The sequence below is a fragment of the Capsicum annuum genome, chromosome 3, assembly GCF_002878395.1.
Source record: "Capsicum annuum cultivar UCD-10X-F1 chromosome 3, UCD10Xv1.1, whole genome shotgun sequence".
Taxonomy (NCBI): Eukaryota; Viridiplantae; Streptophyta; class Magnoliopsida; order Solanales; family Solanaceae; genus Capsicum; species Capsicum annuum.
This window is the reverse complement of record NC_061113.1, coordinates 242,251,929-242,266,293: the sequence shown is the minus strand read 5'-3', so window position 1 is coordinate 242,266,293 and position 14,365 is coordinate 242,251,929. Positions and strand designations below refer to the sequence as shown.

General features: G+C 37.5%; 1 long non-coding RNA gene across 1 annotated transcript in view; it reads right to left on the bottom strand.

The window, feature by feature from the left end:
- Positions 1-3,520: 3,520 nt before the first annotated feature.
- The window catches only part of LOC107866016, a 14,542-nt gene continuing 3,697 nt past the window's right edge, over positions 3,521-14,365 (bottom strand). Inside the window, exons 2-3 of the long non-coding RNA XR_001672752.2 lie at positions 14,041-14,271; positions 3,521-3,792 (exon numbers count right to left, since the gene is read on the bottom strand). This is a non-coding gene — a long non-coding RNA (uncharacterized LOC107866016). The remainder of the gene's footprint in view (positions 3,793-14,040; positions 14,272-14,365) is intronic.

Sequence of the window (14,365 nt, the reverse complement as noted above, 5' to 3'; positions counted from 1 at the left end):
GACTACTGAATGAACTGAAACTTCATATTTTGGAACTTGAAGAGTGCATGATTCTCTATCATAAGCATGAACATGAATTTTGATCATTGGACTAAAACGTAAGGCATGAGTAGATATTGGGATAACTGGAAAAAAAAATACTGAGATAAGAATGGGTTGGGTCTCACCCTCACTTTCTGACGTTCTATATCATCATGACATCACGACTAGAATCTAAAAGCCTGACTTGGTTATTCGCTCTATCATCTCCCCCTTAGCTTCAAGCCATCATATTAAGTTTGGGAGATCCCTTACTAGACTCTAAACTGAAGTACACTCACTGCACTCTGGGGTCTGAAAAACTACGATACACGCATATCATGGCACTTAACCCGAATGACTACACCTGAAAGTGGAAAACCCACTGTTAATAGAGATACACTTTATCATTCTATCGACCCAGCAGTCATCATATAATACTTGCACACTTACTAACTTCGGGTCTTCATGAGTATCCCCATAGTCGGAGTGCACACCCTCTAGTGCTTTAACTCTTATTTCTATTAGTTCAACCTTCAAAAACTCAAACTTAGAATCTAGCACTCAACATGGATATTACCATGCCTTCAATGAATCATACTACTTCCGACAAAGCCTATCAATATCGCGACTCCAAACTTATATCTCTCTACTATGAGAATCAAGATCATATAAAAAGGCTCAACACTATCAATCAAAACTCCTTAACTTGACTATTTAGAACACCATATACCATCTAAATAGTCTTTATCCACCTAGCAACTCAACGGTACCACTCGTCACACAAAACGTGTAATAGTCTTAGAAAATACCGCAACCTCAGATCACCTTGGGCATACTTCTTCACTACGAATCAAATAAACTTAGGCTCTTTCATATACCATTCAAGCCTATTAGATTACTTCCATAAAACTAGTATCATTAACCAAGAAATCATCACATCCACCTTCATGCACATCAATTGTTCAAACTTAATGTCTAGAGCTAAACATGATTTACAACCCAACCTTATACATAATTCTTACAAAAAATACATCATTAATCTTAAGTCACTATTTTTACAACCACATTGTGACGCTAAACGTCACAACCTATTAAACTCCTCACGTTTTGGGCATGTTTTGGACTATTCGGGCGCGTTTTCGAGCTTGGCGGGGCTTCGATAAATGCCCCGCATTGCTGCCAACGTTCCAGCACCTTCTAGATGGTCAAAAGAGGCTGGAAGCACATTTAGGAAGTTCACACGGGCTGGTGTAAAAGTGCAGATTTTCCAGCTTTAAAAGGTCCACAAAGGTTGGCATGCATGTGCAGAAATTTCAGCATGCATGTGCAGGATTTTCAGATTTTCAGCTTGTAGTTGATAATTGTATAGCTTGCATTGTTGTACCTTGTTGACTTAGGGACTTTTAGGTACTATAAATACATGTTGTAAGGCATCATAGGCATCAGCTCATACTTGTTTTATTCAGTAAATACCACCCATGAAGAATACAACATAATTTACTAGTCCATCAAATTGGGACATTCTACCCCAAATACCTGATTTTATCTAGCTACTATCCACGATCAAAGCACCTTTATGACATTACTACTATACCTCAAAAATCTACTACATACCTTCTCACAAGTAGTACTAGTTTACAACTACCAAGGAAAAGAAGGTCAAGGGATAAAGTCACATAATAGACATGATCGACATTAATCTTATACTATAACCCCATACAATCTTATCTACTTATACGGCTTCTCACATCACGCTTACTTACCCAAGCATACATTTAGACTACCTTCAAATTTCACAAACAACCATGAGTCTATACTTATAACTTACTGGCTAATATAGCCATTTTCACACTTCAACCAACCGATAAATCACCCTAACTAACAACTCTTTCTCTACCTTCTACTAAACAACACACAAGGATGAATCACCTCTTTACCAAACCAATCTCATGCAAACAAATCCAACTATACATATATTAAACCAACACAAGAACAACAAGTTTGAAAATAAGTTGCTAGTGAATCGAAATAGGCCTCACACGGCTTCACTATACTTTGATTTTGTATTTTGAACAAGAAAATGAGATGAATGACAAGTCAACTATGCCAGTGAATCGAAAGAGCCCCACATAGCTTCACTAGACTTTATTTTTTTTCAACAACACCTTGATGACAATATTACATGAGATAGAAATTTAATACGCAATTTCCAATGAACTAAGAATACACATCTTCCTCTGTATAAATAAAATCGGAGTAAAACACTTCCTCCACGGACTACCATACCATCCACACATGCTGCTAGTTACCACATTAGTCTATCACCGTAAGGGGGTAAATCATTCTCGAACATCGGTTATTCAACTAAAATATTTATTTACACAAAAGTCATCCTCACTCTGACTTCTAACTTTGTGACTTCACATCACCAACTTCTTGGTCTAATTTCACTACCAATAGGTCATGACAACAACACTTTAACGCATACTACTATTCGGGTGGAAATATAGTTCCAAAATTCTACTACACATCATCCCCCCTTAAGTAAGACATTTATAACATAAATTTGAAGGGGACTAAATGCAATTAATACCTCAAGCTGAAAAGCATGATTCCATCAGGATCAATGTTTACATCGAAATAAATACACATTGAAGCACTAACGGACTCTTCTCAAGTCCTTGCACAAATTTTAACTCTTATATGGTTCAATCAGAAAGGACCATACCATTTAGATTCTAAACTTCTGCACTTGAATCACCTCAATAATGAGACATATCTGAGGACATTAGAGTAAGGAAAGAATTTGGGATGACTTTTTACTTTCGTATGGGCGACACCATAGTACGGATTAGAGTATGAAAGAGGAACATTTTGACTCTATTGCACGAACTAGAACATGAAGAAAGAGAGACATTCCTAAACGCCTAGTAGCCTCTTTCTTATAAGGGTGGCGCGCTACACACCCATAAACAAGACTCTACCGACGTGATTTTGCAGACACCCTAGGACCATGAACTGTGCTTTGATACCAAGTTTGTCACGCCCTAAATCGGGGCCCTGTCCGTGACGAGCATTCCCGAACCGTGAAGGCCCGAGACGCCCTCTGTCTATCTAGTAATTATGCACAACATTCATATAATAAAAGATAATGCGGAAATAGAAATCTAATATGGAAACATGATCAGTCTGAATGTGATCATAATACCAAAAAATTGAAATCCAAAATATATCTGGATAATAATAATGTCTGACTCAGTCTGCGAAATCTCTACTATAAACTAAACAAAACTATCTAAAAATTGGGACATGGACCCCAGTAGACCAAAACATGACTAAAGATAAATATCAGAAAGTAAACAGGCCTTCTGGATTATAGAAGGCTCACCATTGCATAATCTACTCTGTGATTTGAAATATCTACTGTTTATCTGGACCCCTAGACTATGTCTCAAAACCTGAAAGGAGGGGGGGTCAGCACAAATGTACAGGCACGTGAAGCAATCCAAAATAAAGTATTTGAACATATATATAATAGATGAGAGCAATTTTCATCAACACATCACGTATAAAATAGCTTCTAAAAACACATGCGCACTTTCTGAAAACATATAACCTGTCTGTAACTTTTAAATTTTGATCTGTGTATTACTTCTGAGTTAAGTGGTATCCCCTACAAGTCTGATATTCCACGCGCGATATGGAATCTGCCATTGACTCAGCGGGGAAGCCTCCAACCTGAGTATGCCGCAAGGGTTGGAGTTCCTGAATCTGATATGCCACAAGAAACTTAAGTCAGCGTATAATAATATATTCAGGTCGGCAAACCACGATTTTAGAAAATGAGTTGCTTGAACTCAAGCCCTCTTCAGGGAACCACCTAACATCTCTATATGCCCATTTTTAACCTTTTTTGTATATGCAACATTCTGAATGTCTAAAATCATGATAGTCTGAAATGTTTATTAGTCTGAGTCTGATATGGCATTGGTCTGAATTGGTATCGTCATACCAAGACTTGCAAGTCATGATTTCTGAGCCATAATACATTAATCTAAATCTTTTATTTAAAGCATAATTTAGACCACCAAAAACATGCAACTGATATAGAAGATTTTGTGTTTCGAAACTCAAATCAAAATCATGTAAATACTTCATCAACATATGTTGGTCTAGTGCCTTTAGCAAATCCATGCACTCTTTCATTACATGCATTATGAACATTAAACATTCATGCTAGATTCCCTCTTTAGTGATTTAAAACCACCTTTAAATCATAACAAGAGTTCAATCATTTCATATAGTTCTTTTCAAGGATGCATTGCAAAACAATTCATATGCTATGAGAAATCTGAAAAAATCATAATAGGAGGGAATTCACCAAAAATCATGCTCTCACAAGAATTCATTCTTAAATACATAGTTTCATACATTCATATTCTCAAATTACTTTGGGAAAGGTCAAAAGACTAAAACAATGATGTTAAAACATTTAATACATGAATATATATATAGATTCAAAAACCCCATTCTAAAACATGATTTTTCTATGCCCATGAGAATTTAGGAAAACCCCGCGTACCTCTATTTAAGAAATTGAGGGATGATTCTTGAAGCCTACAATGTGGGGATTCCAAATCTCTAATTATCTTCCAAAACCCACGGTTGAATCTTGAGTTATTTGGGATTTTTGTTTGAAACCCTAAGGGGTGTTCTTGAGAGAAAATTAGAGAAAAGGATTATATTTTGATGAATTGGGGGATAAATATGGTGTTATAGACAAAATTTGGGTGAGGTGAAATGACTAAAATGCCCCTAAGAAAACAAAGTCGAAACTGTCCCTCAGTTGACAAACTGACAGGCTGAAGTAAAACGGGTATAACTCCTTACTCAGATGTTGGATTTGGATGAAACCAGTTGCATTAGAAATAAAACTCAAAGAGCTTTCATTTGATAGGTAGAATCTCTCCCAGTTTATTATATTCAGAGAGTTATGATCGTTTGAAATTGACCCTGAAATGCGGAAAACTGGGCAACAGGCTATGCGTTTTGCTACTGTTTTGAAATCCCAATGCAACCTTATGCATTTCGAAAAATTTTGAAACTTATCCGAGATGTACTATGAGCTTGTCTGATCATAACGCAACTTGAAAATCTAAAAACGGAGGTCGGAAAGGTTGAAAAGTTGTATCTCGAAGATTGCCAGCTAAAATGACTCTAAGTTACACTTAGAAAAATTTTCCAAGTTTTTAAGTCTAAGAGCACTCTATTAAAGTCTAATCCATGCATGACTTTTACGGGGCGTTACAAGTTATCACAAGAACAACAAGATGAACAACAAGGTGCTAGTGAATCGAAATAGGCCACACACGGCTTCACTAGTCTCCAAGATTTCGTTTATAACAAGAGAAAGAAGTTGACAACAAGAACAAATAGTTCAACAATTCTAGTGAATTGAAAAGAGCCCCACACGGCTTCACTAGTCTTCAAAATTAAACAATAATACAATGATATCAAGAGAGATGGATATATAGTTTGACATACAATATTCAAGTATCTAAGAACCCTAACAACATGTAAGGACCCTAAGATTAATGATGTTAACACCAAACTCTTACTTGGACCAAGAGAAACTCATGAACCTCAAGACCTAAGTTTCTAGCCAAAATATAACCCAAGTGTCACTCCACTTGTGAGTTTCGGTTTTGGACCTCCCAATGGAAGAGAGTAGTTAAAAAATATTACAAGTTCTTTTTCTCAAAATATCATGAATGAACTAACTTCAAATAACCCTAATACTATCTATTTACACCACAAAGTAAGAGAACAATGACCATCCTACCCTTGCCAAGGGGTGGTCTTGGAGTGTTAGTTTATTACACTTCAAGACTCTTCTTCATACTTAAAAACATTTAAACCATTAGATGGCTCAAGTACCAACTCACACACGGTCATTTGCATGAACATAGCTTGGAGTTTTTGTAACTCTCGAGCTTAGCTACGTGTGAATGGCCGTGAACTTATTGGACAGCTTGGTACACCCTTATCAAGCCATGCATTGCAAGTGTTTGATGAAATGTCTCAAAGAATGACTTTTGAATATTGACTACATGTCCTGTCCTCAAAGTTTTAGTATGATATTATTATTAATGACATCGAGTCCTGGGGGTTATGAATACCCAAAAACTTAGTTGTTTACAGAATTTCAGTAGTTATAGAATAGTTCAGATAAACCATGAGCATAGTTGATGTCTCAGTTATTATTACCATAATGAACACTATCAGAATTCATAATCAGTTAAACTTAGTTCAGTCTAATCATTCAGTGTCTTTCAGTTGGGAGTAAACCTTAGCACCGAGTGAACATAGGGATCGCATATCTCTCGTCAGTAGGCATGAGACACCCATCTCCCTCATCAGTAGGCATGAGATGTTAGTAATAGTCCCTAAGTTCCAGACCTATAGTGCCGCCATAGATTTGAGGGGTCCCCCATCAGATAGGCATGACACCCTCATTCTTCGGGACTTCAGATTAGTAGATCCATACAACCAGTGTTAGTACCCATGGCACGATAATGACACCCTTCCAACTGGGTTACAGGTTGGACCCTGATAGTATATTAGGGAATGTCGGTTATAGCTAGCTCTCATAGTATCAGTTCAGTATTCAGTATACTTCAATTCAGGTTTGCATTGACCATAGCATATAATTATCAGTTATGTTATCAGATTTCAGTATTTTAGTTTACAGACTATTTTTAGAATCATGTTATATGCTTGGTTATGCATTCTCAAATTTTACAGCATTCACGCATTCATGTTAGTTATTCAGTTCTCTCATGCTATTCAGTAAGTATTATTCATGTACATGAGCCCATGCATATCATCCTAACCCCATCTAGCATACCAGTACATTTAAAGTACTGATCATATACTCAGTCCTTGTGCTATGATGTCTCATATCATAGGTTCAGATGCTCAGTTCCCTGATCGCGCATAGACATACCAAATTATCAGTTGTAGCAGTGGTGAGTCCTCATACTTTGAGGACATAGTTATCTATCTAAAGTTACCTTATTAATTTAGTATTTTCTATTCAGTTGGAGTTAGTTGGGGGTTTGTCCCATCATCTCCACAGTTAGTCAGTAGAGGCTTGTCATACCCCAGGAAATTTTTCGTTGAAATTTTGTGTGTAAACGTGTTGGGTTCTATCTTTTAGAATGAATTATAAATTTTTTCGTATGGAATGTCTTAGATTATGACCCACCATTGCGTAGAGTATCGAATACGCTTTCCAACAATATATGGATCATCCAAGACGGACACCCGAGCGACGAGTTATAAACATTTCGATCGAACCGTGAATAGTAGTGAACAGTAAAACGTGCAGGAAAAAGTACTAAGGCCTGGCGTATTTTTGTTCCAAATTTAAATGATCATAACTCTTTGTACATAATGATCTGGGTGATCTACTATATATCAAAGGAAAGCTCTGCGAGTCCTCTTTCCAGTGAAATTAGTTCCATCCAATTTGTCTATCGGAGCAAAAGGTTATGGTCGATCTACTTCAGCCTATCAAAAGCAAATTTTAGGGTCAACTTCAAATGATCATAACTCTTAGTACACAATGATCTGGGTGATATGCTATATATCAATGGAAATATATGAGAGTCTTCTTTCTAATGAAATTAGTTTCATCTAATTTGGATATCGGAGTAAAACGTTATGGTTGATCTACTTCAGACTATCAAAATAGTCCACCAAAGGACAGATTTGAGAATAATTTAATTTTTAAGGGCGTTTTGGTCATTCCCCCTCACCCAAAATCCATCAAAACCCTATATTAATGCCTATTAGAAGAATTATATGTTATATTTCATCAAATTCCCTCAAATAGAAAACCCTAATCTCTTACATCCAACTTCAAGAACCTCCAAAGTTCACCATTAATTCTGCAAATTCATTCAAGATTCCAAGTTCCTAGTTCAACAACTTCAAGAACCTCCAAAGTTCACCATTAATTCTACAAATTCATTCAAGATTCTAAGTTCCTAGTTCAAGAACTCCAAGAACCATCATTCAAAGACACTATTAACATCTCAAAAATGAGTATCGATCTAAAGTTCATCATTCAAGGTATGTGGGTTTTTTCAACAAGAACTCTCTTTCGTTCTTGTGCCCAAAAATAATTTTCTTTACAAAGACATGATTTTTATTTGACTTTTATGAATTTGAAGCATGAACCCATATCTTATGATGATTATTATAAAATCTTGATGTTTATGATTTTGAAAGATGAATTTACATGTGTGGAGATATAAAGCATGAATCTTGAACGATATTTATCATGATTTTGATATTTGGGTCGTGAATCCCCATTAGAAATTGTGTTTTTTTTAGAAAGTGTGTGTTATAAGAACGTTGATGTTGAATATTTGAGATATTTTGAATGATTTGACCTTTTGGTCTTAATGGAGTTGTTTTGAACTCGAGTGTGAAAGAAATCCACAACGTGGTTGATTTTGATAGATGGGAAGCATGATGGCTCCCAACGTATATTTATATATTACTGAAATTATTTTGTTGTGGATTTTCTTTGAAATGATCTGAGCTAAGTCCGGGAAAAATCTTTAGCACTGAGTGGGAGGTATAAAGCGACCTTACTTTCCTAGAACTACGTGCCCCTGTAGGAGTGAGCCTGAGGCTGATTTATATAGTGATCACTAGTTTGTGTGGATTTGATATCGATAGTCCTACTCCGATGGCAAGGATAGGACGACTCTCCCCAACGTGGGTTTTACGTTGGACTCCATGTAGCTCACATGGTTTATGTCGGTTATAGCATCTCCCTGTGTGTGTGTGTTTCCTTGTGTCTATGGTGAACGGTGAAGTGATTTGAAAGTGGAATTGTGAAAGTTATTCTTTCGAAAGATTTAAATGATATTTACATTATGAGAATTGATATTCTTGATGAACTGAAAATGATTGACAAATTATATGATGACTCACATGTGTTATTATACTTATTTCATCCTCTCATGATTATGATGATTTTCTTCGGGCTATGTGAGTCTTTCATACATCCTGCATATTTCTTACAAATATTTATGATGATGATGTTTATAAAACTACATACACCCCCATATACTCGGTTCCTTTCCATGTTATTGACCCCCATCTTCGGATGTGGGCTGCATTTTCTCGGAATGTAGGTTCAGGTGTTCAGTTCCAGGTTCGACAGTGATTCTTCGGGCACGCTGTTCTACATCCTCTGTTATGGTGAGTCCTCATGTTCCGAGGACGTGATGTCTGATGTTGGTTTCACGGAATTATTTATATTTGATAACTGAGTATGAGTCAGTTGGGGCGTGTCTCAATGGCTCGCTGGTTTTATTGATTTTCTTAGAGGCTTGTCAGACTAGTATAGATGTTGGGAGTTGACTAATAAGTCGTATTTTGTTATTTTTCTAAAATTCTTTTATCATGGATGATGATTACTCCGTTGATATTTGAGGGTTATTTATGGAAACCCCGTTGATTCGTGTTGAACTAAATGAAAATGGCTCAAAGGGTTAGCTTGGGGCTACTCATAGCCTCAAGCACCGTGTGATGCTCTGGGACCCGTTTTCGGGGCGTTACAAGTCTTTTCAGACTAGTACAGATAATTAGTTAGTTTTCAGTTTTGGTCATCAGTCGATATCAATATTGTCAGTATTGTGTTACAGATATTATCAGAACTAAGTTTTAAAACCTTATGGCGTATTCAGAAATTTCGCAAGTGTTATTTTGTTAATATTTTTCAATGCTCACAGTAGATATCAATTCATGGGTTAACTTGTGGTCACTTGTGACCGTAAGCACCGTGTGGTGTCCAGGGTATAGTCCCGGGGCGTTATATCCCCTATCTCCAAAGCACTAGCCAGAGTCAAGCCACCCCACCTAATTTTGGGTCGAGCATCCCCACCTCTCATCTTCTTACCCTTCTTGATATCCACGTCCATTACCAAAAGCCTATGTTGGGTCGCAAGATTCTCACCAGGAATGACCTTACAGTCCTTATACAATGCTCGATCCCCCATCCTAAGCAGCAAAAAAACATTCTGAGTCTTGGCTACCGCACTCTGAAAAGTAATCAAGTGGTCCTTCAAGAAATTCTAGTTCAATACCACCAATCCAAAGGCCCTCGCAAAATCCAAAAGAGCAACCCCCTTTTCCATTCCTATCCCCAAAACTAAAGCCTCCATGCACATCGTCATAGCCTCTCGGCAATGACTCGATGTGCCCATTGAAATCTCTTCTTATGAAAATCTTCTCAAAGCTAGAAATGTCACTCACCACCTCGTCAAAAACCTCATAAAATATCTTTTTCTCCTCTTTGTCCAAGTCTACCTGAGACGCATAAGCATTACAAATGTTCAGAGTAAACCCTCCAATGACAAACTTAATAATCAGCAACCTATCACCTATCACTGGTCCTCTTAACCTCCACTACCTGCCGCCCAAGCTCTTCGTCTACTAAGATACCTACTTCATTCCTATGCCTCTCACTACCTAATTACCACAACTTTTACCCATCGACATCCCTAGCCGTAGAGCCTACCCACTTGGTCTCCTGGACACACGCAATATTGATTATCCTTTTCCTAAGAATCTTTACAAGCTCTATGGACTTACCTGAAAGGTCCTTATGTTCCAGGACCCTACCCTCAACCTATCAACTCTCGTATCATACTTACCCCCACCCACCCTACCTCCAATACCCCACACCCCATACCCCAAACCTAACCCAATACCAGACCCTTACCCTAACACCAGCCACTTAGGACATGACCCTTGCTTACCATTCACTACCAAAGCCACCACTCCAACAAAAAGCAAAAAACAACTCAAAAAACATGCCAAATACCAAGAACAAAAACCAATAAACACTAATACAAGGAAGCAAACAAACCACAACTAATTAAAAAGAAGTCATGATAAAGGTGGAAAAAATATTTTCAAATGGGAACTGATTTTCCAAAAATAAAACGTCGTGTGATAAATATATTTTGGAAGTTAAAAGGATCAAAACATTGATGACAGTACTATTTATTCAAAAATCCTACATAAACACATACTGTAGAATGGGGCTCTACTTTCTTTTTTGGCATATGGTGTGAGCCACGGATAACACAAGCAACCAAATACTTTAATGGAGTCATACTTGAGATAGTTTGAAATAAAATTTGAAAGGGGCTCTTATGCTAAAGATTGGGTGTAGTTATCCTCTTTATAAGAAAAACAACTTGTTGATAGGCAAATCTCAAAAAATGTGATGGTAAAGACACTCGGTGCAGCAAGGCTTTGACAGTTTCAATAACATGCAGGTGTCGTCTTTCGACTAAGGCAACTCGGAGTGAAATACAAGGGGGTGACACTAAGTGTTCTATGCTATGTGTTATGATATAGGACTGTAAACTCTGAAATTCGCCACCACCATCAGTGTAAAAAGATTGAATTTTCGTGTTGAACCTTTGTTCAAGCAATGGATGCAAAGCTTATACACTTCCAGTGTTTCATTTTTTTATTTTAAAGTGAATAATCACATGTATTTTGAGAACTGATCAACAAATAAAACATAATATCTTTTTTTTATCAATTGACAAAACCAAAGATTAATCCATAAATCGTTATAAAGGATTTATAGAAGCTTATTACTTTGCAATTAATTTTCAGAGAAAGTCAACCTGTGTGTTTTATTTGAATAACAAGAATTACAAATGGAACAAGCTTTAGGATCTACAACAAGAAGGAAAAATTATTCAAGATAGTATTTAAAACACGGCAATTAGGATGGCCTAAACGTCGATGCGACGCATGAGTTGGAACAACCACATTGCATTGAAGAGAAAGATGTGTACAACTCGGTGGCCACTCATATAACTCATCTTTATTATGCCCACAAACTGGAAACTCCCCCGTAAGCTATGGCAGCTCCAGCTCGCAACCACAGGGGCCCGCCCCGCGAGGCAAGAGTGGGCTCAGTGGTCAGCCTCCATTCGAATTATGTTAGGGGGTCTTTCGTTTTTGCCAGATCTAGAGAGATACTACAAGTCCTCCGTCCCAGATTCCATCGCCGCGGCCATCTGGTTCACCGGTACTACCAAAAAATCTCAGATCTTTCAAAAGATAATGGAAAGGGAAAAGTTCAATAGAGGAAATGATTATCAATGCAACACTTAGAAACAAAAATATTTTTTATGATATAGGAGCATAAAGTATTGAGAAGTTTGAAATGATGATTTGATGCACTTATATTAGCATTACCGGTATGGGATATTGGAATGATGTTGCCATTGCCCATAGTTATCTCTTCAGTGTCATGATAATCATGTACAGTAGCTAGGCTTTGAGCATAAGATGTAATATAATGAGTGGCTCCACTATCCATGATCGAAGGGGTTTGTTGAGGAGGAAAACGAGTAGCAAAGTTTGCCTGGGCTTGCAGAAGGTCATGCGACTACGATCTGCAGACTATAGACGAATGACTTATGTGATCACAAAGTTGGCAGCAAAGGTTTTTGTCAGAAGGCTGCTGGTGGTTGTTTCTTTGTGGGCGTTGTGCTCGCCACTGCTGATTGTTGGCAGGAGTGTTCTCACCTGGACGACGATTGCTAGAGTAATTACTGTTACCCTAGCGAGAAGGAGTTGTGCTCATCTTTTGTGCTATAGCAACTGTAATAAAAGTTGATAAAGGCTTCTTGGCTTCCTTATGTTGTAGGAAAAACTCATAATCTAAAAGCTTTTCGTAAAGCTCTTCACAGGATATACAAGAATCTCATGCACAAATGGCAGCAGAGAGTTCTTAAAATTCAGATCCGAGTCAATGAGAATTTTAACAGTGAGTTCTGGTTTTGATACCAGCGCACCAACAGTTGCAAGTTCATCACAAAGTGAACGAACTTGATTAAGATAATATGTGAATGGACAAGACTCTTTAGTAAGGCGTGCCAGTCAGTCTAACAAGCAAAAATTCTTGTTTGAGATTTGTTTGCATATGCAATAAGCAAAGCATCCTAGGCAACTTTGGCGAGGACTGCAATAGCAATAGTGGGGGCAAGTGTAGGATAATCGAAGGCCAAGATAGCATTTTGAATTAGCTGATCTTTGTGATACCAAGTAAGGAACTCAGAATTATCAGCATCTTGATTGTTTTGAGAGATGGTGCGAGTAGGCTCAGGGATAGAGCCATCTTGATGCCCATAAAGATTGTGACCATGCATAAGCATTGAAACTTGAACTTTCCACAGCGAGAAATTGTGACTGCAGGGTAATTTTATGGGCAGTTGAGTAACAAGATTAAACTGCACAATAGTATTAGAGTTGTTGACTCCACCGACATTGGTTACAGAAGTATTAGTGGCCATTTGGACGAGTAAGCAGAAAAAAAAGAGGATCAACTCATGGGAGTACTTAGAAGTGGTCCGATACCATATAGAGGCAAAACCAGAAGATGGGAAAATAGTTATCGTCTTTACTGATTGTATGGAAGGTATATAAAGAATTTGCACAAGATCTATATCAGCCAAGATAGACTTGGAAAGGGATAATGAATATCCAGTAGAGCCTAAATAACAGGAGAAAGTCAAAACAAATTCCTAAGAATTAGGACTACAAAAATAGAACGATAGAGCAGTAAGGTGTCCAGCACCAACCGTTATTACCCAGTAGGCCACGACAACTTTTTACCTGGAATCAAAGAATATAAGCATCTCGACAAAATAGCTCATACTCTTGCAGCATCAAAAGAAAAAAGTAAACCATCTTAACATATAAGTTCCGGTGACTGCATGCAGAGAAAGCAAGGCTTAGTAATGACTGCAAGAGGAATTCTATCTATCCACAAAATCATTGATCAGATTCAGACATGAAAAGCAAGACAGAGAGGACGAGGAGGAGGGGGAAGAGATAACTATTCTATTCTAGAAGCTGACAGAAGAGAGCACCAAAATACATCTTGCAAGAAGTATGATTCAATACCTGAAATTTTTTATTTTGAATTTTGCTTAGATAGTTGACCAAATAGAATGTTCAAAGCTGTCTCACTGGAGTGTGCAGCTTGCGTAGCTGTTTTGGCATAGGGCTGCATGCTACAGTGGCACGAAAAGCAATTCTCACCGAGTAATGGCAGAGGGCTGCATACTACAGTGGCAGAAATGCATCTTCATTTCTGAACTTTTTCTCCAATTATGTGCCGAAAACTATACGGAACTGGTCAAACAATCACCGAAAACCGATAAACTGAATTACCAAACTTTTGAAAACCTAAATTACAGTGGCACTAAAAGCAATTCTCACCATTATT